Raw genomic sequence first — 27,399 nt, 5'->3', positions numbered from 1 at the left:
TTCAAGATCTTCCCAGGACACAGTCTAAATTACTGTGGCTGAAATCTACTCTTACCAGTAAGAACCCCAAATAAGCCAGGCGTGGTGGCGCACGCCTTTAATCCCAGCACTCAGGAGGCAGAGGCAGGCGGATTTCTGAGTTCGAGGCCAGCCTGGTCTACAGAGTGAGTTCCAAGACAGCCAGGGCTACACAGAGAAACCCTGTCTCAGAAAAACAAAAACAAAAACACAAACAAAAAAGAACCCCAAATAATATCTCCCCCCACCATTCTTCCATCTATCTCTAATCATGTCTTTTCCATCGCTGTCAGGTATACATATGCATGGAAAATACGTGTATACACATATAAATATATGCACATGGTATTCAGCCACACCATAGCATTACAAGCCAAATTAGTTTTAACTCTGCTTTTCATGTCTTTATATTTCCCAATGTCCTCACCATAGGTGAACTTTGATCACAATAAAAAGGGAATTTGACACGTGATACAGATGTGGAGTGGGGAAGAGAAACAGTTTTAAACAGGAAGTTTGAGGCAGAGAAAAGAAAGAAGGAGGTAGTTTTTTGTTTTGTTTCTAAGTTTTAAAAGGTTTGTGCTCAGCTCTGGCAATCATCTGCTCAGTCACAGCTTAAGCATGGGACTTAGAGTAATGCCGAGGAAAAAAGTTTCAATGAGAAGTGGAAACTGGACGAACTGAATCTCACAACAAAACCTCAGTTGCCCCCATCCTAACAATGTTACCACGAGGCTTATATGACACATTTTTTACATTAAGCAATGCAGAGAATCCATTTAGATGGGTCCAAATTGAGAAGCTACAACTTTTAAATTTGAAAAGGCTTTTTGAATATCCTTGTATTCTGTGGACACAATTGGAGGACAGTCTGTCAACATGACCAATCAGCAAAACAATAGTGATAGACTCCTTCCTTGGTCCTATTGGATTCCCAGCGATGGCCTCATGACCTAGTTTCCCATATTGGACAAGAGGTCTTTCTTCTGGAGCATGCCATAAATCCACTGAGACTGGCTATTTTGAATGCAACTGGCCATATCTTCAAGTAATCGGTCATTTTGTGCATGAGACAGTTGAGACACATTAACTTCATTTTGTGATGCCAGTAAAGCTTAAACTCTTACTAAAGGAGTGCATGCATTTAGTTGCAGCAAAATCTGCCAATAAAAATATTCTGCCAAGTGATAGTTATTTTTTTCATTTAGATTGTGAGATTAAAGATATATTTTAGTTGGAAGAAAAATGCTATTTCTATACAATCAAATTACCCTTTACAGAACAAATCTTCTGAAAATCCACTCGTTCCTACATAAACCTGTGTGTGCATGAAGAAAGCTCTGGCAGAAGCCACAAGTGGCTTTTACCACTGTTTCTAATAGAAAGGTTTGTTAGATTTCAGAGAACACACAGCAAGATATAAACGACGACATGTTTAGTGGTGGTGAACATGGTACCCATTGCCTTGTTCATTTTAGGTAAGCACTCTTCCACGAAGCTATAGTCCAATCCTGAAAGAAGATTTTACTCTTTATGTATTCTGTATTCTTTAAACTTTCTTGAGTAGGTAAGATCCTGTCCTAAAAAAGAATAATTAACCAAAATTGTAGCTATAGTATTAAAGATGATTTAAATTACTTGTGATTAAATTAGTATTACAATTAATATTCTCATTTTTGAGACAGGGTTTCACTATGTGGTCCTGGCTGTTTTGGAACTTGCTATATAGACCAGGCTGGCTTTGAACTCACAGAGATAACATCTGCCTCTGCCTCCTGAGTATTGGGATTAAAGGCATGCATCCACAAGGCCTGATTTACAATGAATACTTTTAAAATAAAGATTTGGATTGAGGGATGTTGGCAGAGTGCTTGTCTAACATGCAGGAAGCCTTGGATATGATCACTAGTAGCACAGACACTGGGCAGAGTGGTGGAATTCAATAATCCCTGTCCTCAAGGCGTGGAAGTTACAGGCTTAGGGCTTCAAGGTCATCTCCCACATGGTGGTTGGAGGTGATGCTAGTATATATGAAACCCTGTCTCAAATTAATTCATTAATAGACAAATAAATAGATGAAGGCAAACAAAACCCCATGGAGGAAATGAATTCATTAACAGCATCTGTAACAACATGGAAACTAATTTACATTTTTCTTTTTTATAAGATATTAAAGAGGACAGTATTAAGAATCCCAATGTGTTCATGATCGAGTTTGAACAATTATCAACTGCTGGGCAAGGTTTTATTTAAATGTTTTCACATGCTTACACATACACATGGGCTGGAGATGTGGCTTAGTGGTAGGGGGTTTACCTAACACAGGCACATGCAGGAGCACATGTGCACACAATGCACACACACACATATATACACAGAAACACACCATATTCTCCGTGGCAGTTTGAATGAAAATGACTCCCATAGCTTCATATGTTTGAATACTTGGTCCCCATTTGATGGAACTGTTTAGGAAGAATTAGGAGGGTGTGGTCTTGTTGGAGTAGAGATATCATTGAGGAGCCAGCTTTGAGTTTTCAAAAGCCCATGGCATCACCAATTCTCTCTCTCTCTCTCTCTCTCTCTCTCTCTCTCTCTCTCTCTCTCTCTCTCTCTCTGCCTGGTTGTTGTCTCAACCTGTATGCTCTGCTCTCAGCTACTGCTCCAGTGCCATCCCTCCCTGCCTGATGTCATGCTTCTTGCCATGATGGTCACATAATCTACCACCTTCTATAACCGTGAACCCCAAATTAAGTGCTCTCTTTTAAGTTGCTTTGGTCATGGTGTTTTGTGACAGCAATAGAAAAGTAACTAAGACACCATCCACTCTAAAGCCCAAGGTTTTACAAAAACACAAAAGAAATTTTCTCAGTTTGATATTGGCTGTCTTCCTCATATGGAGAGGATTCAAATCTAGTTCACTTAGTTACTAAGGAAGTATAACCAAGCAGGGCAGAACCGAAGGACAGCAGGTAAGTAGACAAATGAGTTCAAGGAGATGCAATTCTCCATCTACTACTTCCCAGCCTTCAAAGTGTGCAAATACTCTATTTCTTCCAAGCTAGCCTTTCACAATGAAGTTGAAGCATTTGAGGGACAGGAAATAGTTGTTGCAACTTGACAGAATAACTGATGAATTATTCATAGAGTCACTGAAGTGAAATCTACAACTTGTGGCTTCCCTGAGTTTCCACCTGGCAGATGGATTTGTCCCCAAGAGGTTTCAGAACTGAAGCTACTACTTGCATCTATAAATTATATTGTCTGTCTCATCAGGGATAAGGACTTTAAGTGTCCAGCTCAAAGTTAAAGTGGCCTTTTTAGGAAACCAGGCCCTTTTCCTACCACTCACTCAAATACAGCTATTTCAATATCAACTACGACCATAGCTGTTGACATTTAAAAGACAAGCTCCTCCCTCTCCCTCTCCCTCTCCCTCTCCCTCTCCCTCTCCCTCTCCCTCTCCCTCTCCCTCTCCCTCTCCCTCTCCCTCTCCCTCTCCCTCTCCTTGTCCTTTTCTCTCTCCCTCTTCCCCCCTTCCCTCTTCCCTTTCCCACAATTCTTCCTTTTAGACATAGGGTCTCCTGTAGCCCATGATGTCTTTGAACTTGCTATGTAGCTTCTGATAACTTGGTACTTCTGGTCCCCCTGACTTGCCCTCCTCAGTGTTAAATGCTTGCATTACAGGCCCATGCCACAACACCATTTATTTGGTGCTCAGTAAGTACACATTCCGAACAACTGAACTATTTCTGCAGTTAGAAAGGCTAGTGAGTCTCTTCAAAGCTCTCTCTCTAGGAGTTCTTAGTCTAAGGATAAGTTCCTGGGTCACAACTTCCAACGTATTGCTCAAATATGGAAGTCTTTCAGCTTGAAAATTCCAGAGATTCTTTTGGGAGTTTTTCTTAGATTTGTGAAGCTGTCTGCAAAGTAGTCAATGTCACTCTTATCCTTGATGTATTCAGAGGCAGTAGTCACCAACTCGGAAATTGCCACAAAGTTGACCTATGTTAAATTAAAGGCCTTTCAGATTATGCACATAAAATATTTTTTTGTAAAAATCAGAATAAATGTTCTTCTCTCCCTTTCACAGAATGAGGAAGAGCACGGGCATTGACTAGTCAAAGATCTCAGAGCTGTAGAAGGTAACAGCTCCAGGTTCATGGCTTCTGATTTCAGGTTTAATGTCCTCCCTATGAAACCACAGACTGGCAGTCTCCAGACCAAATATAGTCCCATGTACACATTTCTAACAACTAATGGTCAATTAACAATAGACTTCAGAGCTGTCAGTGAATTTTTCTAACTGATTGCCAGTAGCCACGAAAAGGCTCCATTTATTGCCTGAGGCTGAGGCATTACCAAAGCTGGGACATCTGTCCTCTTTGTTTTGTGTCAGTCTCTACTCAGCCCACTTTTTGTTTTCACTAGTATCTCTGCCCTTGTCCTCACAGGCCTCTGAAACGAGCTGAAATGATAGGGTTAGAGAGAAGGCTTGGCAGTTAAGAGCACTGCTTGCACTTGCAGAGGACCTGGGTTAAAGTCCTAGTACAGTCACAGTCATCTGTAACTCCAGTCATAGGGCATCTAAGAAGCACACACATGGTACACAGACATACAGACAAACCATCCATAAACATAAAATAAATATAAATTTTAAATTAACACACACTGCTCAATCTGCCTTCTTACATTCATAGCATTTAAGTAAATAATCCCCAGGTCATATGGAGTTGGGTTCCTAGGCTACAAGCTCAACCTAAATGCTGTATTACAGCCTTGGCTCCCTAGATGACTACACAGATCTCAGTGGTGTGCACACTTAAAGAATCTCCATTTGTGCTCATTAACTCCAGTAAGTGTGCACTCTTATACATATAAGATGTGTGGAGCCTTAAGGCCAATTCCCAGAACTACAAAAAACTATATCCTAAATTAAGGATGTGGCATAATGATTGATCACTTTGGAGCTTGCCTAAAATACAGAATCTCAAACTGAACCGCCAACCTATTGAACTGGTATCTAAAGTGTAACAAGATCCCCACATTTTACTATATACAGCACAACAAATAAATCCAAATGAGACAGATAGGCAAATTCATAAAGACAAAAAAGCATAATGGTGTGTGGGCACAGTGGGCAGAATGCCGGGTGGAAGATATAGACTAAAGGATACGGAACTGAAAGTGATAGAAATTGATTTTTGGCATCAGATGGGAGTGCTTACAGAATAGTACGAGATTCCAATAGCTTCTCAGTTGTTACTTTAAAAAAAATCAAAAGTCCTGTGATATTTATTTCAGTGTATTTTTGAAAGTTTCAGTCAAGGGCGGTGATGATGGTATTATATATAATCCAAGCACTCCAGAGGTTGAGGCGGGAGGATCCCTAGTCTGAGGCTAACCTGGGCTACATAGGAAGGAGATAACCTAAGAAAAAGCAAAGGTGCATGGGCAACCCATTGCTGTCACTGCCTTGGTGCCAAGGGTCAATCCTTATACACAGAAAGCTCAAGCTGAACTGGTAAAAGAAAATGTGACATGGACCTCCAAGGCTGTGTGGGGAGACAGGCAAGCTTGCCCAGCTCATTTGGCCATGCCAATGTGCTTTTCAATGTTGAGGAGGCTGAACAGGAAACGGAAAATGTGCTAAAGAAATCTCAACTCTTTCCAGACACTCTTCTAGATGACTAATAAGGTTCTGCTGATTTGATGTGAGATTTGGAAGGCAGAAAAAAATGTGTGTATAGGAACATGAGGCTTCCTATCAAATTGTATTCAGCTCTAACTTCATAGATTAGTATAGGGGGCTAACAGTGGCAAGCAAGATTCGTGTATGCTGTGTGCCCGGTCACTAAGTTCAAGTTAATGAGCATTAAAAGGAAGCAGAAGCTATAGCCATAAAAGTCCTGTGAGCAAAACTTTACTGTGCCCCAGATCTGAGTTATGGAAGTACACTCGTGAGCTCCACTTCGCCTGACAACTTGCTTTCTCTCCTCCTTTTTGATAGTGGCCCAGGAGCATCGTTGTCCTCGATCAGAATCACTCTGAGAAGCCCCACTCAAGCTTCCTTAAGCAGCTCATTGCCTGTGTAAACCGCCTTTTGTTGAATCTATCTGGAGTGGCGTAGGTTTTGTTCGCTGGCCTCTCGCCGATACAAAAGCTTTGGGAGACTCATGTTCTAGCTGCCAAAGAGACCCAGAAAAAAAAAGCCACACTTAGTCCTCAGGACTCTAAACAGCTTGTTCTATAGAAGCTGTGTGACTTGGTGAAGGAGAAAGTGGCTGGCTAGGAAGAAGGGACAGAGTATACTTTGCTGAATTAAATTAAAGAAGGAATATGGAGGCTAAAGCCCAAGGTTACAGAATTTATAGTTTATCTAGAGATACAGGTCTGAAACTCCTAGAGGATTAGAAATGTTTTATTTTGGTTTTATGGTTTTGGATTTGTTTTTATTTATTTTATGTATACAAGTACACTGTAGCTATCTTCAGACACACCAGAAGAGGGCATCAGATCCTATCACAGATGGTAGTGAGCCACCATGTGGGTGCTGAGAATTGAACTCAGGACCTCTGGAAGAGCAATCAGTGCTCTCACCTGCTGAGCCATCTCTCAAACCCCAGTGGCTCCTGCTTTTAATCCAATCAGAAGCAGGTGGATTTTTTTTTTTTTTTGAGTTCCAAGACACTGTGTCTCAAACAACAAAAGACACAAATCTTTTAAAAATATAAAATGCTATAGTCACAGGAATAACCAAGATTTAAAATCATATCTAAATTTAAAATAACTAAGCACTTTGTTTGTTTGTTTGTTTGTTTGTTTGTTTGTTTTTCAAGACAGGGTTTCTCTGTGTAGCCTTGGCTGTCCTGGAACTCACTCTGTAGACCAGGCTGGCCTCGAACTCAGAAATCTGCCTGCCTCTGCCTCCCAAGTGCCGGGACTAAAGGTGTGAGCCACCACCACCCGGCCATAAGTAAACACTTTTGTGCCAGGAACTTTTATTTATTCAAGGCCAAGTAAGCCTAGGACATTTGCTTGCCTGCCTGCTTGCTTGCTTGCTTGCTTGCTTGCTTGCTTCCTTCTTTCCTTCCTTCCTTTCTTCCTTTCTTCCTTCCTTTCAGCCATAGCTTTTAAAATAATGGGTATTGTCACCATATACATCACAGAATTGAACACGGGGGGGGGGGTTGCATATAAAAATTGTCAACATTATAAAAGTTTCTGAATGTATAATAACAAAAACTATTAATTTAATCAAATGCATAAGCAATCTGACATGCTTGCTATATCACATTGTGTGACTCCACTGAAAACTTAATTGTCAACACACAACACTGCTGCCTTCCTCTGTGCATGTCATTAGACCATGAAACACCAATGGCCTCCCTGAAACCTTTTACTCAGATTCAAGACTATTGTGTGTTAGGAATTGCGGGGTTTGTTTGTTTTTAAAGATTTCGTTTATTTTATGTATGAATGCTCTGTCTGCATGTACACCTGCAGGCCAGAAGAGGGCATCAGTTCTAGTATAGATGGTTGTGAGCCACCATGTAGTTGCTGGGAATTGAACTCAGGACCTTTGGAAGAACAGACAGTACTCTTAACTGTTGGGCCATCTCTCCAGCCCTGAATTGCCATGTTTTTACTGTATTGTTCGTGTAGAAATATAAGAGTTTGATTACAGAAAACAAAGACTGGATCTTTTGCACAACAGTAAAATCCTTAACTACCGAGCTGACTCTACCCCCAGCTCTTTAACTCTCTCTCTCTCTCTCTCTCTCTCTCTCTCTCTCTCTCTCTCTCTCTCTCTCTCTCTCTCTCTCGGTTTTTTCGAGACAGGGATTTTTGGTGTAGCCCTGGCTGTCATGGACCTCACTCTGTAGACCAGGCTGGCCTCAAACTCAGAAATCCACTTGCCCCTGCCTCCCAAGTGCTGGGATTAAGGCATGTGCCACCACTGCCCAGCATGATTTCATTCTTTATAAAACAAACAAACATATCCATCTCACTAATATGCAAATAGCTTTTCATTGATGCAAGAATTCTGATGCAAGTACCGTGCCCTGTTCTCCTTCAGGGTTGATCTTGATTTGTATTTCAACTCTCCCACTGACAGAACCAAAACAGCCAAATTCTTCTTTTTCACTGTCAGATCTCTGAGTTCCAGGCCAGCCTGGACCACAGGGTGAGTTCCAGGACAGACAGACAAAGAAATTTTGTCTTGAAAAATCAGAGAGAAAGAAAGAATGAAAGAAAGAGAGAGAGAGAGAGAGAGAGAGAGAGAGAGAGAGAGAGAGAGAAAGAAAGAAAGAAAGAAAGAAAGAAAGAAAGAAAGAAAGAAAGAAAGAAAGAAAGAAAGAAAGAAAGGAAGGAAGAAAGGAAGAAAGAAAGAAAAGAGTTGTAGCACTCTTTCCAATGGGGAAAATTGGGAAACAACCTAGAATGTGGTTTGTCCATACACTGAACTCTAATATAAAAAAACTTCAACATTCAACATATGTCTCATCATGTTGAATGCAAAATGTAAGTTGTGAAAAATCATAATATGATTCTACTTACATATAAAGTGCTAAAGACACTTAGCTGTGGGAAAACATCCAAGAATGAGAATGTTGTCCCCAAATGGCCACAGTCCCCAGACTGTCTTTGTGCAACCTGAGAGCCAAGAATGGCTTTTACAGGATTGAAGAGTTGTAAATTTTTTTACAAAAATGTAAATGTAGAATATTCAACTGAGACCTACAAAACCTAAAATATTTACTATCAAGAATTGTATAAAAAAATTGGTGATGTCTGTGTTCTGTGAATATACATGTACCTATAGGAAAAATATGTGTGTGTATACATATATATATATATATATATATATATATACACACACTACTTGTGTGTGTGTGTGTGTGTGTGTGTGTGTGTGTGTGTATACTTGTGTGTATGTGGTACAGTTGTGTAAGTTGATGGTTACCTTTACAGAGGCAGAAAAGGAGAAATATTTCTGTACCATTTTCTCTTCTCAAGAAGAAATGGAAGGAAGCAAATAAGGCTTTGTCTATTTCTACCTGTGGAGAAGGGTTTTTTTTGTTTGTTTGTTTCTTTGTTTCTGAGTTTTCCTCGTTTACAGAATTCTGACAGTAATAATTGTTCTCTACTCACAGGGAGGGATACATTTCAGATCAAGACAGTAGCAAGAATGAATTAACTGCAGAGCATAATGCCAGGCTACATGGATACACTTTTTCTTGTTAAACTGATTATCCCAGGTACTTGCTGTGAGAGAAAACTGACTAACACTATTAGAATGGAGGGACAGATTGTTTTCTGGGAGTAGAGTTTAACTAATTTCATATTCTCTGTTCATGACATTGCCATCCCAGCATTCAGTCTGAAGCCCAAGTTGAAAATACAGTCTTATGGAGCTCAAGAGTGTTTGGCCTGATTTGCTTTAAAGGGCCATCTACTACATAAGACCCTGACTTAAAAAGCCCCAGAAGTCCCGCTGTACCTTCACCAAGGGCATCTTGGGAGTTCCCAAGCTCTGCTCTCCCTCCACACTAGCTGGTGTTGAGCTGGAGACTGCAGTATTATGTTCTGACCTGTCAGCCTCTTGACACGGGCATCCTTTTTCAGTTGGCAATTGAAAGTCAATGCTGCATGAGGGACTCTTTCCAAATGAACTATGTCTTTGAGCTATGCTCAGAATTTAGCAAGCACCCTGAAAACAACACACCCCTCAGTGCACTGCAGGAATCTGGTATTCATGAGTTCCACATCCTGTGAGGTATGATTGCCTTAAGGAATATTTCACAACACTCTTCAGCACCTCACTCAATCTTCAACAGACCTTCTTCTCTAAAAGTATTTTTTTTTAATGCATCAACTTGTTTGTATGCTTTCTTCTCTTCTGTTCCTGCAGCTCTGGTCAACTGCCTTTGAATCTACCATTAGTCCAAATGAAAAGACCCACTTCACGTTTACTGCCCATGCTCTGAGACTTACTTGGTTAGGTATATTTGCTCATGGTTTCATCTTTATGCATAATTCACCACTCTCTCTCCATACATACATGGAGAGAGAGAGAGAGAGAGAGAGAGAGAGAGAAGAAGAAGAAGAAGAAGAAGAAGAAGAAGAAGAAGAAGAAGAAGAAGAAGAAGAAGAAGAAGACGACCTAGGCACTACTAATAGCACAGTCTCTTGTAGTTTTCAAGTGCCATCCAGCTTTATCCAATTCTTTAGAAGTGGATGGAGTTCAGTTAAGATTCTTTTGTTTAAAGAACAATCAGGGAAGAGGTTCATTAAAGACATTGTGTACAGGATAACTCCTTCTGTGTACTTTTGCCCTAAGCACTTTAGGATAATAGCTCTTTGAATTTTTGTGATGTTTCTTTGACCTCTACATGCTGTGCAAAGTTACGCTCTAAAATCCATTGTTGTCTTTGATTAACTTCACCTCAGGTTAGCATATTCTGGGTGCATTAAAATGGAACTAATAGTCAGCAGTTATCATTTGTTACTGAATTTTATCACTATTATTCAAATATTCTATCCTTGCCTGGCACTCGGCTTTCTATGGGAGATATTTAAGGAAGTAAGTTGGATCTGTATTCCTTTGACACACAGGCCCTGTTGCAATGAAGAAACCAAATTTAGAGTTGGGCATGGTGCTGCACACCTTTAATCGCAACACTCCTGACGCTGAGGCAGAGACAGGTGGATCTCTGTAAGTTCGGGGCCAACCTGAACTACATAGTGAGAGTCAGCATTATATAAGAAACTCTGTCTCAAAAAAAGGAAAGAAGGAGGGTGAGAGTGGGGGTGGGAGAGAGACAGGAAGGAAAGAAAGGAACCAGATTTGGACATACTGGATGTGATATTGCCCATCTGTAATCCTAGCACTCAGTGAGTAAAGGCAGAAGAATTGAGAGTTCTAAGACAACCTGGGTTGCCTAACAAGATCTATCAATATGAAAATAAATAAATCAGTAAATAAGGAAAGTTAAGTCCAGGTGTGGGGGTAATGTCAGTATTCAGAAGACCAAAGCAGAAAGATCTCAAGTTCAAAACCAACCTGAACCACAAAGGGAGTTTAAGTCCAGCATGCCTGGGATACACAGTAAGACCCTTGCTCAAGACACAAAACAAAACCAACAACACAGAAGTCCTAATCTTGAATTCTTGGCCTACCAATCATTTTATAGGCTGTACAACCTGAGGTAAAGCACTTCACTTTCTGAGTCTTGATTTTCTCATCTGTAAAAGGCATAGGTTAATAACAGCACACACATTCCAAAATGTGATAAGAATTCAGGAGCTATTATTGTTATTTACCTCCATAACTCTCAGTCTTCCCATCTCTAGAAATGGAAACACAGTGTTGGGAACACCTCTTAGTAGCAGAGTGCTTAGAATTTGTCAGCCTCTGGATGCCATCCCTAGAACAAGAAGAAGAGAGAGCATGACAAAATTGTGGTCTTGAACTACAAATGATGTACTTTCTCCTGGGTAAGCTTGTCAATGTTGACTTTTTTAGTTGGGACAGTTCACTATGCAATGTTAAGTATGCACTGGGGAGGGGTTAGCACAGGCCTTGCCCACTTAGGCCAGGAGAATCCCTCTAGAAAACCAAAATAAATGTCAATTATTCTGAAAAGTCTACAACTCTTAAGAGGTAGGAGTCATTGAAAAGCTAAGGGATCAGTTACACACATAAAGTGGTATGGCCTTTCAAAGAAATAAAGTACAACCCATCAATCTCAAAGAGAGCTCAGTCCCTCTGACAGGATGCACTCAGATTTCAAGTATGATCTCAATAGTTTTATACCCCTTTCTTCTTTTGAAATTAATAGTGATGCCCCCAAGAATTTTTAGAGTTTTCTACTTTGTTTCTTTCGATAATAACACTTACTCATGTTTCAGGAGTACTTTTCATTCCTGAAAACATTCAAGTCCTATTCCAAAAAGCAGGAGCTAAGGCTTGGGTTCTGAATGAAAATTTGTCTAAAACTAGACAAGATTGAAATTTCCTCCTTCCTGGGGCTTGGAAACATCCCCGAAAGTGCTAAAAGCTGGAATAAAAAAATTATGGGATGTTCAAACTACATAGCAGCTCATTTAAGAAGGCTAGATCTAGTCATACTTTCTGTTGGAGTTAGGTTGACCACTAAGAAGCTATAAGTAGATTTTTATTTTTCTATTCGTATATCTTGGGCTTTCCATTATTCCATTATTACTCTATGTTTTTTACAATAGGAGAAAACTAATTCATGTCATAATATAATGGTATATTTCTCAAAACATTCTGTTATTCTCTTTTCTACTCTTCTCTCCTCTATCCCCGAGAGAAGCGGGGGCATGCCATCACAAATACTCATATTAGATCTTACATTCCCTAGTAAGAAGATAGGTTAATACAAGCAACTGAAAGACTTACATAATAAAGACTTTAAGACATAGAAGAAAGAAATTGAAGAAGATATCAGAAGATGAAAACATTTCCCATGTTCATAGATTGGTAGGAAAAATGGTTATTCTACCAAGAGCAACCTACAGATTCAATGCAATCTTCATCAAAATTCCAACACAATTCTTCACAGAACTTGAAAGGACATTCTTTTTGCCTTCATATGGAAAAACACATACACTAAAACCGAAAACAAAACAAAAAAGAAACAAATTAAAAAAAAACAGGACAACTTAACTTTCCTGAGTAATAAAAGAACTGCTAACAGTATTACCATGTTCATTTCAAGTTGTACTATAAAGCTGTATTAATAAAATCAGGGTTGTACTTACACAAAAACAGACACATTGATCAACTGAGTCAAATTGAAGACCCAAACAAAATGGACACCTGAATTTTGATACAAATGCCAGAAATACACAATGGAAAAAAGGGAGCACCTTCGGCAGATGGAGCTGATCTAACTTCATGGTGCATGTAGAAGAATGCAAATAGATCCACGTGTATCATCTTCAATGAAACTCCAAATGGATCAAAGACTTCAACATAGAACCAGATACACTGAAGCTGGTAGAGGAGAAACTGGGGAATATCTTTGAATTCACTAACACAGGATATGACATTCTGAACAAAGTACCAATAGCACAGGCACTAAGATCAACAACTCATAAATGAGACCTCATGGAACCAAAAAGTTTCTATATGGCAAAGGATACTGTCCATAGGACAAAATGGCAGGCTATAAATGGGAAAAGGATTTTTACTAACTGCACATCTGATAGAGAGCTAATATATAAAATACATAAAGAATTCAAAAACCTAGATATCCAAAATCAAATAACCAAATTAAAATATGAAGTATATATTCTCAGAATAGGAAACTCAAAAGGCTGAGAAATAAAAAATGTTCATTATCCCTAGCCATCAGGAAAATGCAGATCAAAACTACTCTGAGATTCCATCTTACAATATTACACCAATCAGGAAGGCACAAATCAATAAATGAAATGACAGCTCATGCTGGTGAAGATGTAGAGTATAGGGAACACTCCTCCATTGCTGGTGGAACTGCAAACTTGTACAACCACTATGGAAATCGGTGTGATGGTTCCTCAGGAAGATGGAAATTGATCTCCCTCAAGATACAACTATATCACTATTGGATAAACCCAAAGAATATTTACCACAATGACACTTGTTCAATCATATCCATTGCTGTTATATTCATAATAGCCAGAAATTGAAAACAAATGAATGGATAAAGAAAATGTGGTACATTTCCAAATATGGTATGTATTTGCTTATAAGTAAATACTGTTAAGTCTTTGGTAAACAGACTACCATCAGTATAACCATAGAAACTATGTATAAAATAAGGAATTATGGGGAAAGGAGGGAACTTCCAAGGAAGGGGAAGTAAAACAGACAGTTATAAATAGACAGGGAGAGGGAATGGAGTGACTAGAATGGGAACATCAAACAGGGTGATGGAGGAAAGAGTGGGTTAAAAGAGTGGATACAGGACTGGGCGTGGTGGCCCACGCCTTTAATCCCAGCACTCGGGAGGCAGAGGCAGGCGGATTTCTGAGTTTGAGACCAACCTGGTCTACAGAGTGAGTTCCAGGACAGCCAGGGCTACAGAGAAAAACCCTGTCTCAAAAAAACAACAACAAAAAAAGTGGATACAGGGGAGCAGCTATAACTAAGGACCATTTGCATTTGAGGAAGCCTATGGAAACCTAATACAGTAATACAGTAGAAGATATGTGTGTGTGTGTGTGTGTGTGTGTGTGTGTGTGTGTGTGTGTGTGTGTGTATAATCTATTTTTATTCATGAATACATATGGGTATTCTGTCTGCATCCATATATATGTATCACATACATACTTTATGTCTGTGGAGGTCATGAGAGGGAATCAGATCACCTATACTGGAATTACAGATGATTGTAAGCCACCATATGAGCTCTGGAAAATGAACCCAGGTCCTCTGGAAGAGCAGCAAGTGGTCTTAACTGCTGAGACATCTTTCCAGCTCCTGTTGAAAAGAAATCTAAATGAGAATAATCAAATAGCTGAGGAGGCAATGCTTCAACTAAGACAGCTTATACCACCAATGACGCCTCCAGTTCTGGGAATGGGTTATATCTAATCAAGTTGTTGGCTGAAGGAGCCCCATGGATCCCCCCCCAAACAACTCATTTCCAGGACTATACATTGCTTTCCACAAACTAATGGTGAGACCTATTGCTGGAGACAATACCTAGACAACTCATTGAATGGGGAAGTCAAGACTGTGCCTTCTTAAAGCTTTCACCCCTACTGACTGGTGTTCATGGTACTAGAAAGTGCTCTGAATGCAATCAGAGAAGGAAGCTAAAAATGAACCCAGCTACAACTCTTCCAATCTACAATGGTGACCTTCCGGTTCAATATGCACGTATTTGTAAGAGTAACCAGCCAATATCTGATTGTTTAAGGCCCAGTCCATAAGACGAAGCCATACCTAACACTGCTAACTTGGCCAAGAATATAAAACTATATACCACTGTTCTGCTAAAGGAACAGAAAAATAAACTGGCTGCTAAGGACAATCTTCTACACTCATAGATCAGTGTCTTGCTCAATCATCATCAGAGGAGCTTCCTCTTGCAGTAGATAGGAAGAAAAAACAAGAGTCCTACAATGGGACAATGTGCATAAAGTGAGGGACCTTGGAACACTCAGTCATCAACAGTATGTCTCCATCAAATTCCTTCCCTCAGATGTCAGGGAAATCTGTGGAGGAGGAGGTAGAATGTGTCACTGTGGACCGAAGACACCAGGAAACAAGACCTTCCAAATACAGCAAAAGTGATGCACATATAAATTCACAGAGACTGTGGCAACATGCACAGGACCTGCATGGGTCTGTGCTAGATGGGGTCCCAGCACTGAGAGGGGGTGTGGAGACAAGCCTCTCTTCCTAACCCAGAAGCTATCTCCAATTGATAACCACCAGCAAATGACAGATCAGTTTTCTCCAAAGACTCCAAGGAGTCTGACTAGAGGACCAAACTACTCCTGTTTTGTTTGTTTGTGGGGTTTTTGTTGTTTGTTTTTGCTGTTTGTTGTGTTGCATTGGCTGTCCTGGAACTAGCTCTGTAGACTAGATTTTTTGAACTCAGAAATGTATGTACCTCTCCCCTCTGAAGTGCTGGGATTAAAGGCACCACCACCAAGCTATACAAATCACACTTAAAGACAGACCCTGTGACCAGCCATAGATGGCCAACACAAAGCTAATTCGATTTAAATTGTGGAGCTTCCTTGTCTTGTAATTCTGTGTCTCAGCATTATTTCTTTTTTATTTAACCTTTTTCCTTGAGGCTCTTTTATATACATAGTATGGTTTCTGGTCCTGTGTTTTTGTAGGATTTCTGCCTGTGTGGATCTGTGACTCTGCATGTGTTTCTTGTGTATTTTTTTGGTCCTTTTTCATCTGTTAGTTTGTTTGCTTCATCCTATTTAGGTTTGTTTATTTGTATTATTTTTTAGAGAGAGAAAGAAAGGATATGGATTTGGACAGGTGTGGAGTTAGGGAGGGGATGGGGAAGGGAAAACTGTAATAAGAATATATTGTATAAAAATATCTATTACAATGGAAAAAAAGAGAATGGCTTAATAAAGAAAGATATATTTACTTACTACAATGTCACCAAACCATCAATATAATTTTTTTGAGCAGGTTCTCAAGTAGCCCATGTTGCCTGAGGCTGGCCTTAAATGGTTTCAATGGTGCAGAAGCATACTCACAACAAAGAAAATTCCTCAAAGGTTTTAGAAATTTTTAATATAATTTAAAATTTTAAACATTAAATTTTAATATTTAAAATAAAATAAAATTTATTAAATATTTACTATTCAATAAAATATTTAATAGAAAACTGTGATGTTTATTATTATTTAATAAATACTAAATATTTAATATGTAGTAATTGGATGTAGGATTTTTTTTCTTTCATTGGAATCATCTTGAGGCTAAAGATATGGCTCAACACTTAAGAGCCCTGGCTGTGGTGCACCCTTCAATCCTAGGACTCAGGAGGCAGAGGCAGGAGGCTCTCTGAGGTTGAAGCCAGCCTGGTCTGCAGAGTGAGTTCCAGGACAGCCAGAGCTACACAGAGAAATCCTGTCTGGAACTCACTCTGTAAACTTGGCTGGCCTTGAACTTAGAGATTCTCCCACCTCTGCCTCCTAAGTGCTGCGATCAAAAGTATGCTCTTAATTGTTATTTAAAAAAAAAGTGTGCTCTTATTTTTGTCTTTCAAAAAATGTTAGAGAAGAGCAAAAAGCTTCAGTGTGCAAAATAGAATAGGTGTAGATAATTATAGTGCAATGTGCATTGCAAATTGCTAGCAAAAAAAGATTGTTTTTGAATGTTTTTACCGGAAAGAAATGATGTTTGTTTGAAGAGATAGAGATATGCTTAACCTGATTTAAACATTCCACAAGACAGACATGTATCAAAATATTCCAAGATAGTACATAAATACGTACAAGCTTGATTATCTTCTATTTCAGTTAAATATAAATGTCAGTGAAAAATCCACAGTGACAGATAACCCTGTATGAAATTGTGAGATATATGTGATGATTTTATGGATTCATTTTATATAGAAGTCATGATTAGCCACTAAACCATAATAATGTTACCTTTGCAACCTCCCATTCCACCCGCCATGGAAAACAATATTCTCCTTTATTTGAGTATATCTGGACATGGCTTGAGTATTTTTGAAGTACTTCATGTAACAAATATTTTAAAAATAAATGAAGGGCTTGAGAATGAAGATGTGTGGATTTTTTTTCCTAATGTTCTGCTGTTGTTTCCCATGTGGATTTCAGGTACTCTGAGCAAGCTGTGTGAAAAGACAGGGGCAAACAGGACTTCTGTGATAAGATCAAACAGTTGTAAACTCACTTTGGGATTTGTTCTCAATATTATCTGAAGTATGCTGTAATTGCAATGGTTTGTAGCTCTCCTTTCTCATATTACCACCAGCCTTCCTTCTACGTCTGTAATCTTAGAATAGCACAAAATTTTGGCTTTCATTTTTATCTACTGGAGCTGCAAATAACTAGAGATGGCTGTCCTTTTAGTGCAAATTACTATTTGGAAAGAGTCATATGGTAATATTTGTATTAACAAGGAAGAGAATTGTCAACCCCACATTTTGCTGCCAAAAACCTCATTACCAAAGGTAGATATAAATACCCAAGATGAGAAAATGAATTTTGAATGTGACTTTCCTCCCTGTGGTATCCTTACAAGCCATTCACACTTCCTATCTAATCTCAAGCTTTTCATAATGAGCAGGAGGCTCCCAGGCACGGTGGTACAAGCTTTTAATCCCAGCACTCAGGAACAGAAGCAGGCCTGGTCTACACAGCCAACCCCAGGCCATCAAGGGCTACAGTGAGACCTTTTCTTAAAAAAAAAAAAAAAAAGTAAGAAAAAAGGAAAGGAAAGAAAACAAACCCCCAGAACTCCCAGGGACTAAGCCATCAACAAAGGAGTACACAGGGCTCCAGCTGGGCAGAGAGGTCCTTGGTCCTTGAAGGCTTGATAGATGCCCCAGTGTAGGGGAATTCAAGAGCAGGGAAGAGGGAGTGGGTGGGTGAGTGGAGGAACATCATCATAGAAGCAGGAGGAGGGAGGATGGGATAAGGGGTTTCCGGGAGGGTGGGAAACTGGGAAAGGGGATAACATTTGAAATGTAAATAAAGAAAATATCCAATAAAAAAAAGAAAAGAAAAGAAAAGGAAAGGAAAGGAAAGGAAAGGAAAGGAAAGGAAAGGAAAGGAAAGGAAAGGAAAGGAAAGGAAAAGAAAGGAAAGGAAAGGAAAGAAGAGAAGAGAAAAGGAAACAAAACAAAACAAAACAAAACAAAACAAAACAAAACAAAACAAAACAAAACAAAACAAAAAACTAGCCTGGCAGTGGTGACTTTAATCCCAGGCAGAGGCAGATGGATTTCTGAGTTCAAGGCCAACCTGGTCTACAGTGTGAGTTCCAGGACAGCCAGGGCTATACAGAGAAACTCTGTCTCAAAAAACAAAACAAAAACAAAACAAAGAAAACAAAAAACAAAAAAACAAAAGCAAAACAAAACAAAAAACAAAGAAAAAAACAGAAAATCAGAAAATCAACGTCTTAAGAAGCGCTGTCCCTCCACCACCACCTCTACTACTATCCTAATCACCATTGGTTGATATTTCCTCCAACATGCCAAGTGCCCAAGAACTGTATATAAAAACATGCTTCATTCACTCATCTACTCCCTCAACCAACAAACTTTTTTTTTACTTTTGTTTTTATTTTATAAGTACTTTTGCCTGCTTGTATATGTACATGTATGCATGGGACCCACAGAAACCAGAAGAGGGTGCTAGATCACCTGGGAGTGGAGCTACAATGTTTGTGAGCTACAATGTAGGTGCTAGGAAATCGAACCTGGGTCCTCTGGGAAAACAGCTAGCTAGTGTTCTTAACAGTTATACTATCCACTCCGGAACATTTTATTGGACACCCACCAAATACCTTCTTGCCAATCTTGACTCAGATTTCCTGGGTATTTATCCAGTTTATAGAGCTATCTTTAAGGAAAATCCATGAGGGTGCTAGAGAGATAGCTCAGTGGTTAAGAGCACTGGATGCTCTTCCAGAGGTTCTGAGTTCAAATCCCAGCAACCACAACCATCTATAATGGGATCTGATCCCTTCTTCTGGCATGCACAACATATACACTGAGTACACTAGTACACAAATAAGTGCAAAATTTAAAAAAGGAAAAATCCATGAAATCTCAACAATATGGTTACTTAAACAAGGCCTAAAAGATGACAACATCAATTGACACCCAAACATGGATAGAGAAAAATGTCACAAGGCTGCCACCCCTCGATGAAGAGTTAACAGTCATCAATGACTGCTGAGAGAAGGAGGATCAGTCTGCTCCAGGGTTATTCTTCCTGATAGGTTATCCAATCCCAAAGCATCTTCTTCAATCATGGACACGTATAAGCAACACTAAAGGAACTCAGCAGGGTGAACTGAGAAGGATCTTAAAGGACGAGAAGGATGGGTAAATAGTATAATACAGTACTCGTGTGTGAAGTTCTTGAGAACTAAAATTTAAAATAAAAGAAAAACACAATATGAAAATCATTTACTCAGAATTTAGAGACATAGCAAAGTAAAGACCAATTCTAGTCCTCTTCATTACACATGCTTAGGTGATATGCACCAAGAGATATATTTTTTATTAGATATTTTCTTTATATACATTTCAAATGCTATCCCGAAAGTTCCTTATACCCTCCCCACGCCCTGCTCCCCTACCCACCCACTCCTGCACTTGGTCCTGGCGTTCCCCTGTAGTGGGGCATATAAAGTTTGCAATACCAAGGGGCCTCTCTTCCCAGTGATGGCTGACTAGGCCATCATCTGCTACATATGCAACTAGAGACACAAGCTCCAGACACTATTGCATATACCAGCAAGAGATATATTTTTACCAGGGTAGAAACTATATGCTTGACCTTCCAGACAAAGATGCCAGTGAAATGGCAAATGGTAGAATATTGTAGTAAGCCATTGTCCCATTCAATGAATAATAATAACAACATCAATTATACCTTCTAGTGACTGCCAAAACCACAAATATAGTCCACTAAATGCAAGTGAATTGTAGTCTCACCTCATCTTTCCTTTAGCCTGACCCTCAAAATGCCTATAGCCTCATGGGTGTCACTCTGTAAGATAGGGATGGTGATGGAAAGTGAGTCAAAATGGAGACATGGATCTTAACCAGTTTGCAGAAACAAAAGCACATTATTTTGCCTTTTGCCAAGGTCCCCCTGAGGTCCAGAGAGTTCTGTGGAAGATTAGCCCTGGAAAATAAATAACAAACAAAAGATAGACTCTAAAGAGGACACTTCATTTACTTTATGGTAAATCTGCTACTGCTTATTGTATAACTTTGAACAAGACCTTAATTTTTTTCCACACTAGCAGCTTGCTTGTATATGGTTTAATGCTACCAAATCTTCCTTTAAGCAAATCTACTTGTCTCTTAGTTACCACTAGGGATTGCTTTCAGGATCTCTGCCAACACCAAAATCTATGGATGTTCATTTCCCTTATACAAACTGCTGAGTTATTCACATAAAAACCATGCACGTCTTCTGGATTGTGTACAACATCTAATACAATGTAAATGCAATATGAACAATTGTGTTGTTATAATGTTTAGGGGTGATAATAGGAAAAACACCTGTATGTATGCAATACAGTCACATTTTCTTTTTTGAGACAAGGTCTCATGTAGACCAGGTTGGTCCTGAGCTTGCTATATAGCTAATGCTGACCTAAAACTTTTTATCTTCCTGATTCTACCACTGAAGTTCTGGGATTACAAGTATACTACACAACACAGCTAATTCAATATATATAAATATATTAGAGAGAGAGAGAGAGAGAGAATATATATATATATACATATATATATATATTCTACAGGTGTTTGAATCTATGAATGCAGAACCCATAAATATAAAGGGTCAGTTGTACATGTACTAATTGTGTGCTCCTCTCTGCTAGATATCGGTTTCTATATACTGTGTACTAGGGATGCAACTACAAACAATATTATACTACTGTTTCTATGAAAGATTTTAAAATCCTGGGTACAAGATAAGCAAATTAACAGATACAATACAGATATCAAGCGTCATGCTTAAGGAACTACACTTTACCATGACATGCTAAAAATGAATCATGTATAATCAGGTTTCAAGTTGGACAACTGGATGAATGCTTGTATCAGTCTCTGAAATAGAAATGACTAGATGGAGTGCTGTTTGCAGGCCAGTACAATTAGGTTTAGAGCAGTGGTTCGCAACCTTCTTAAAGTTGTAACCTTTTAGTACATACAGTTCCACATGTTGTGGTGACCCCAGCCATAAAATTATTTTATTGCTACTTCATAACTATAATTTTGCTACTGTTGTGAATCATAGTGTGAATATCTGATATGCAGGATATCTGATATGTGACTCCCAAAGGGGCCACAATCCAGTTTAAGAACTGCTGGTTTAGGACATCTTGACTTTAAATGCCGTCCTGGTTAGTTTCATTATCAACTTGAAATAATCTAGAGTCACCTGGGAAGAGGGGACCTAAATTGAAAAATTGGTTTGATCAGATTGTCCTGTGAGCATGTCTGTAGCATATTGTGTTGACTGATGATTGATATGGGAGGGTCTAAGCCACTGTAGATACCACCATCCCTAAGCAGGCAGTCCTGTGTGGTATTAGAAAGCAGGATAAGTATGACCCAAAGAGCAAGCCAGTAAACAGCATTCCTCCACAGTTTCTCCTTCAGTGCCTGTCCTGACTTCACTTGATAATAGAACTGAAACCTGTAAGCTAAAAGCAACCCTTTCTTACTGCAATTTTTTTGTTCATGGTATTTATCACAGTAAGAGAAAGCAAACTAGAACAGATGCCTACAGACCTTTCAGCAAAGCATAGTAGACTGTGTAGCTGTTGACAAACTACCAGTGAGATTAGCTCTGTGTCTGTGTAAGGGTCCATGATTCCCCGAAGTATGATAGCCTGGACTCAAATAGTGTATGTAGACACAAAGAGTATTTTATTCAGCAAAAGTACATCACACTGGGGTCTCCCCAGTACCAAGACAGAGAGACACCCAAGTGAGCTTGCAGGCCTGATTCAAAGCACATTAAGGAACTCTGGGATAGGTGACCTCTATGTTAATCTGTTGAGTCCATCTCTACTGACATTCCATTACAGGGTTTGGGAGCTGTAAACTTGCTGGGGAGGTCTGGCAACTGTCTGAGGAAGTAGGTGAGGAAGTCTGGAAACTGCTGCTGACCCATTGTCCTTGCCTTGGGCCAGGTGAAGGGGAAGCGTCTGAGTCCTTGAATTACCCTGTTCTTAGAAACAGAGATTTAAGCCTAGTCTTCTTAACTGCCAATTTGAAGCCTGTCAAGGAAGTAGGGTAGCCTTCTCATTTGTAGAAGAGCATTTACCTGGTCTGCCACTCCAATGTCTTCAGCTATTAAAACAGAAGTAGCAATAGCATCTATTACACGATTTTTAGCTCCAAAGAAAACCCAGTCTTCCTCAAGCTGTCAAGATATAGGTAGTAGATGAAGTCCTGAAAATAGACAGTAAATTTGAATAGAATCTGAGGATTATAAGGAAATATTGGATAAATGTCAGTTTCCTAATTTTAACCACAGTACAATAATAATACCTGAGAATATTTCTACTTTATAGAAAGCTCGGAATACCCAAGATACAATTTGCAAAATACATGAAACTCAAGAAGAAGGAAGACCAAAGTGTGGATACTTTGATCCTTCTTAGAAGAGGGAACAAAATACCCATGGAAGGAGTTACAGAGACAATGTTTGGAGCAGAGAACTGAAGGAATGACCATCTAGAAGCTGCCCCACCTGAGGAACCATCCCATAAACAACCACCAAACCCAGACACTATTGCAGATGCCAACAAGAGCCTGCTGACAGGACCCTGATATAGCTGTCTCTTGTGAGGCTATGCCAGTGCCTGGGAAATACAGAAGTGGATGCTCACAGTCATCCATTGGACTGAGCACAGGGTCCCCAATGAAGGAGCTAGAGAAAGGACCCAAGTAGCTGAAGGGGTCTGAAGCCCCATAGGAGGAACACAATATGAACTAACCAGTATCCCCAGAGCTCCCTGGGACTAAACCACAAATCAAAGAAAACACACGGAGGGACTCATGTCTCTAGCTGCCTATGTAGCAGAGGATGGCCTAGTCAGTCATCAATGGGAGAAGAGGCCCTTGGTCCTGTGAAGGTTCTATGCCCCAGTATAGGGGAATGCCAGGGCCAGGAAGCAAGAGTGGGTGGACTGGGAGGGGGGATAGGGGATTTTTGGAGGGGAAACTAGGAAAGGGGATAACATTTGAAATGTAAATGAAGAAATTATCTAATAAAACAAAGAGAAAACACATACTGACTTAGGTGCCACAGCCATCATGTTTACAACTTATTGACCATTGGTTCAGAAAAAAGCTGAAATATGTACTTATTTAATAAGAATTACAAAGACAGCCGGGCAGTGATGATGCATGCCTTTAATCCCAGCACTTGGGAGGCAGAGGCAGGCGGATTTCTGAGTTCAAGGCCAGCCTGGTCTACAAAGTGAGTTCCAGGACAGCCAGGGCTATACAGAGAAACCCTGTCTCGAAAAAAAAAAAAAAAAAAAAAGAATTACAAAGAAATTATGAATAATTGAAAAATCTACATGAAAATATATATGAGAACGTACTTTTTACAATTTGAATGTAAGTTTGAAATTATTTCAAAATAAGAAAATTTAAGAAGGAATCAGTTGGAGGCACATGCTAAAATACTACATTAAAGAGTGAATTATCCACTTAATCAAACAAGTCTACTTTAAACATGGCTGCATTTAGATCATTAATTACTTTGAGTGGTGAGAGAATAAGAAAACCTATTCAAGAACATAAAAGGATCTTAATATAATTGTTAAGAATCACTGTAAAACTATTGTTCCCCTCTTGACTAATTCTTTCTATCCCCATCTGCCACCCCTACCCTACACCAGCTACTTAGAGACAGAGTCTAACTATGAAGCACAGGCAGGCCTGAAAGTTGCTGTTGCCTAGATCTGACTATCCTCTTGCTTCAGCCTCCTGAGGACTGGAATTAGAGACATGTGTCATGATATACAGCCTTTGATCAATTTTGAACTCTATGGAACTTTCCTAAGAACATTTTCAGAGGATTAAATAAACTATACATAGTTCTACAGATCAGCTGTATCAATTAACCCTGAGCTGGCTTTCTTAAGGAATTAACGGAAGTAAAGAAAAGATATTTATAAAGAATAGAAGTGATATTTTAAATTTTTCTATTTAATTTTTTTTTCATACAATAGAATTTGACTGTATCCTTTTCCTTTCTGAGAAGATGACCTTAACTGTGGCATTGACATCCACTTGCACTGTTCCTTGACACAGATTCTTATAAAAAATGCTGTCAACATAGCTCTGCTCAGTACACACACACACACATACTTCTAAAATACAATGGAGAATTTTCAAGAGTCTAGGACAGAAAGGATACAGAATACTAACTAGTGGTCTTGTTACTATAGTCATTATATGCTTTTAAGAATTTTCTTACCACTACCTCTGCAGTATGTTCAAGTGGAATATTGCAAAGGTGAGCATGATGATTCTCTGTAGGGAGTTTTTTCTTTTAGTTCTGGAAGCAAAAAAATCTAGCATGACTGAGCAATTTTAACAGCAGGACAATTGTAATACATGAGAATATTTTTTGCCTTATAGAAAATACATATTTGAAAGATCTGGGTGTGATGGACATCATGTTTGCAACTTATTATCCATTGGTTCAGAAAAATTCTGAAATACGTTCTTTTTAAGACTCTGTGTGAAAGAACAGTGCAAGTGGATATCCATGCTACCGTCAAAATCACCTTCTTGGCAAAGGAAACAACTTGATTGAGCTATATTCTATAGAAAAAAGTGATGTGTGTGAATACATTTTGTTATTCTCATCACTCAGTGTAATTAATGAGCTAAATGTAGCTATGTAAGCCCACGGGCACAGGGATGATGTTAGGGTTAGGAGTGGCCCACCTAAAAGATTACATCTGTTACAAGACTGTAATTTTGTAGAAACTTCATAGTGGCTAAGGTAGGGCTTAAAACAATGCCATCCAACTTCAGCCCAATTACAGCCTTTCTCCTACACTCCTTTGAGTTTTTGATATAAAGAAATACTTTTTTAGAAATAAAATGTTCCCCCTAGAATGCTGTGGCAGCTACAGCAGAAAAAAAAATTAACTCCCAAAGCCCTGTGTAGAAACTGGGCTCACACTGAGAAGTAACAGTGAACTATTTTGTTGGTAGGGAAAGTGCATGAGCCACTTCTTCCCCCTCCTCCCTGAATGTGTTCACTCCTTAAAAGAAATCTCAAATAAAACAAAATTAAACTGATCAAGCACTCGTTCCCAGCATTCAAGTTGGAAGGCCAAAAAAAAAAATAAACATAATAAAATAAAACAAGACAAAATAAACAAAACCAAAACAAAATAAAAAAACCAATGAGCATCATCCACAGAGCCTCAGAGATGCTCTTCGAACACATCTCTCAAGCGAGCCATATTGCAAGGGAAATTTGAGTCTTTTTGTATAGGAGAAAAATCTCTGTGAGAAATATGCAGAGGAGTCATTTCATTTCTTTGCATCTGCCCTCCTGGTGGGAGGTATCAGGCCTTGGGTAGCCCATGAAGCTATAGGAAGCATATTACAGAGAGTTTAATTTATTCAAAGAAAATCAGAATCAACTAATCAGAAGGAAGGGGAAAACGCATTAATTAAACAGCTTTACTCATGCAGAAAAGCTGCCAGCATGAGCATTTCAAATTACCTGGGCACACCTAATGCATTTGCATTTCCTCAGGAGAAATGTGCTCTGCCCTACAAAGCCACGAACATTTCATAATTCCATTTGAGCGCATAACAAAGGGGAATTGACAGCTAAGAACCACCTTCCACACTTGGGGGCTATAGCCTTTTCCTAGGAATTTTTAGCTCTTGAAGAAATTCGCTTCTTGACTAGATGTGGCGAGAGGAAGTTTAAAGTCGTCTCTAAAGGAAAAGGCTCAAAAAGAATCCCCCCTCCTCTTCACACACCCCCAACAAAGGAGGTGGGACCTTTACTGGCAGGAGGCTAACAGTGTTCTTTTGTTAGATATTAACATAAAATAAGGTCGTAGAAATGGGTGTCCATCAACAGAATTAGAAAGAGCTAAGTAAGTTTTAAGAACAAAAGGTTTACTTATTTAAATTACAGGAGTTGAGAAACAGCTGGGAATGCAATTTCTTTCCCAGAGTGGGAACAAAACAAAACAAAACAAAGCCCTTCAAAACAGTTAAATGCAATTATGTTGCAATAAAACTTTATCATTTCAAAGTAGACGTATAATTCTAACTGAAACAACCCCACTGGCAATACTTAAGCATAGGTATTTACCTTAACATTTTTCAATTCAGCTTATTCATCGCCCAGCATCCTATTTTGGTATTTGTTCCTAAGGAAGTTTGCCACTGTGACATTTAAACACACCTTATTATCCAATGAGAACGGCCTGATAATATTGTAAACACTCATGTGCTTTTTATTGCTTATGTTTTTTAAAGGCACATTCGGAAATTGCTTATTATGCTAGAAAATATGCAACATTGTTTACTCTGAAATTATTTAGGTGGAAAAAAAAAGGAGGGAAAAGGGCCATTAGACAAGTTCTCCGAAGTTTCCTTTCTACTTCAGAAAGGAAAAGAACACTGGAAATGGAGATTTACCCAACTTTCTTCTGGTTTGAAAAAGTATGTCCTCTCCCTCTCAAAGCAGGAAACATTCATGTTGTTGAAGTGCAATTATCTGCCACATAGCAAAATCTAAATAAAATAGTCTCTACTTTGGCCTCAAACATCTTATTTGAGAATTTGAGATGCAGCTTTCTAGCAGACTGGATATCCTTGACCTACTTGTGGAAAATGCTGTCTAAAAGTTGACTGCACCAGACAAGATTGCAGTGGAAACAACCAAGGGTTAGCTGCTAACACATCTATAGGACATTCCACTGGATGGAAGAGGCTAATACAGAGAGAAGTTCGGTGGGAAGTGAACCCACGTTGTAAAGGCCTGAAACAACCGCCTCACTCACCTGGATTGGGAGGGTTTTGGGAATCTCAGTGGCAGGCTTTCTCTTCACACTGTCTTTTATGCAGCTCTTCAGTTGTTTGTTTGTTT

The 27,399-nt window shown here is 39.2% G+C and overlaps 2 long non-coding RNA genes across 3 annotated transcripts in view; both read right to left on the bottom strand.

The window, feature by feature from the left end:
- The window catches only part of Gm36522, a 41,994-nt gene extending 29,336 nt beyond the window's left edge, over positions 1-12,658 (bottom strand). The window contains exons 1-2 of one of the 2 annotated variants that reach the window (XR_878117.3): positions 12,449-12,658; positions 11,347-11,450 (exon numbers count right to left, since the gene is read on the bottom strand). This is a non-coding gene — a long non-coding RNA (predicted gene, 36522). The remainder of the gene's footprint in view (positions 1-11,346; positions 11,451-12,448) is intronic. The other variant, XR_386937.3, reaches the window with a different exon arrangement.
- A 7,572-nt stretch (positions 12,659-20,230) lies between these two features.
- Positions 20,231-26,666, bottom strand: Gm36466. Its single transcript, XR_386936.2, has 3 exons — positions 26,620-26,666; positions 22,576-22,703; positions 20,231-20,412 (listed from the first exon to the last, which is right to left on the bottom strand). It is a non-coding gene; the product is annotated as a predicted gene, 36466 (long non-coding RNA).
- Between the last annotated feature and the right edge of the window lie 733 nt (positions 26,667-27,399).

The sequence above is a fragment of the Mus musculus genome, chromosome X (genome assembly GCF_000001635.26).
Source record: "Mus musculus strain C57BL/6J chromosome X, GRCm38.p6 C57BL/6J".
In the NCBI taxonomy this organism is placed as follows: Eukaryota; Metazoa; Chordata; class Mammalia; order Rodentia; family Muridae; genus Mus; species Mus musculus.
This window is presented reverse-complemented; position numbering and strand designations above follow the sequence as displayed.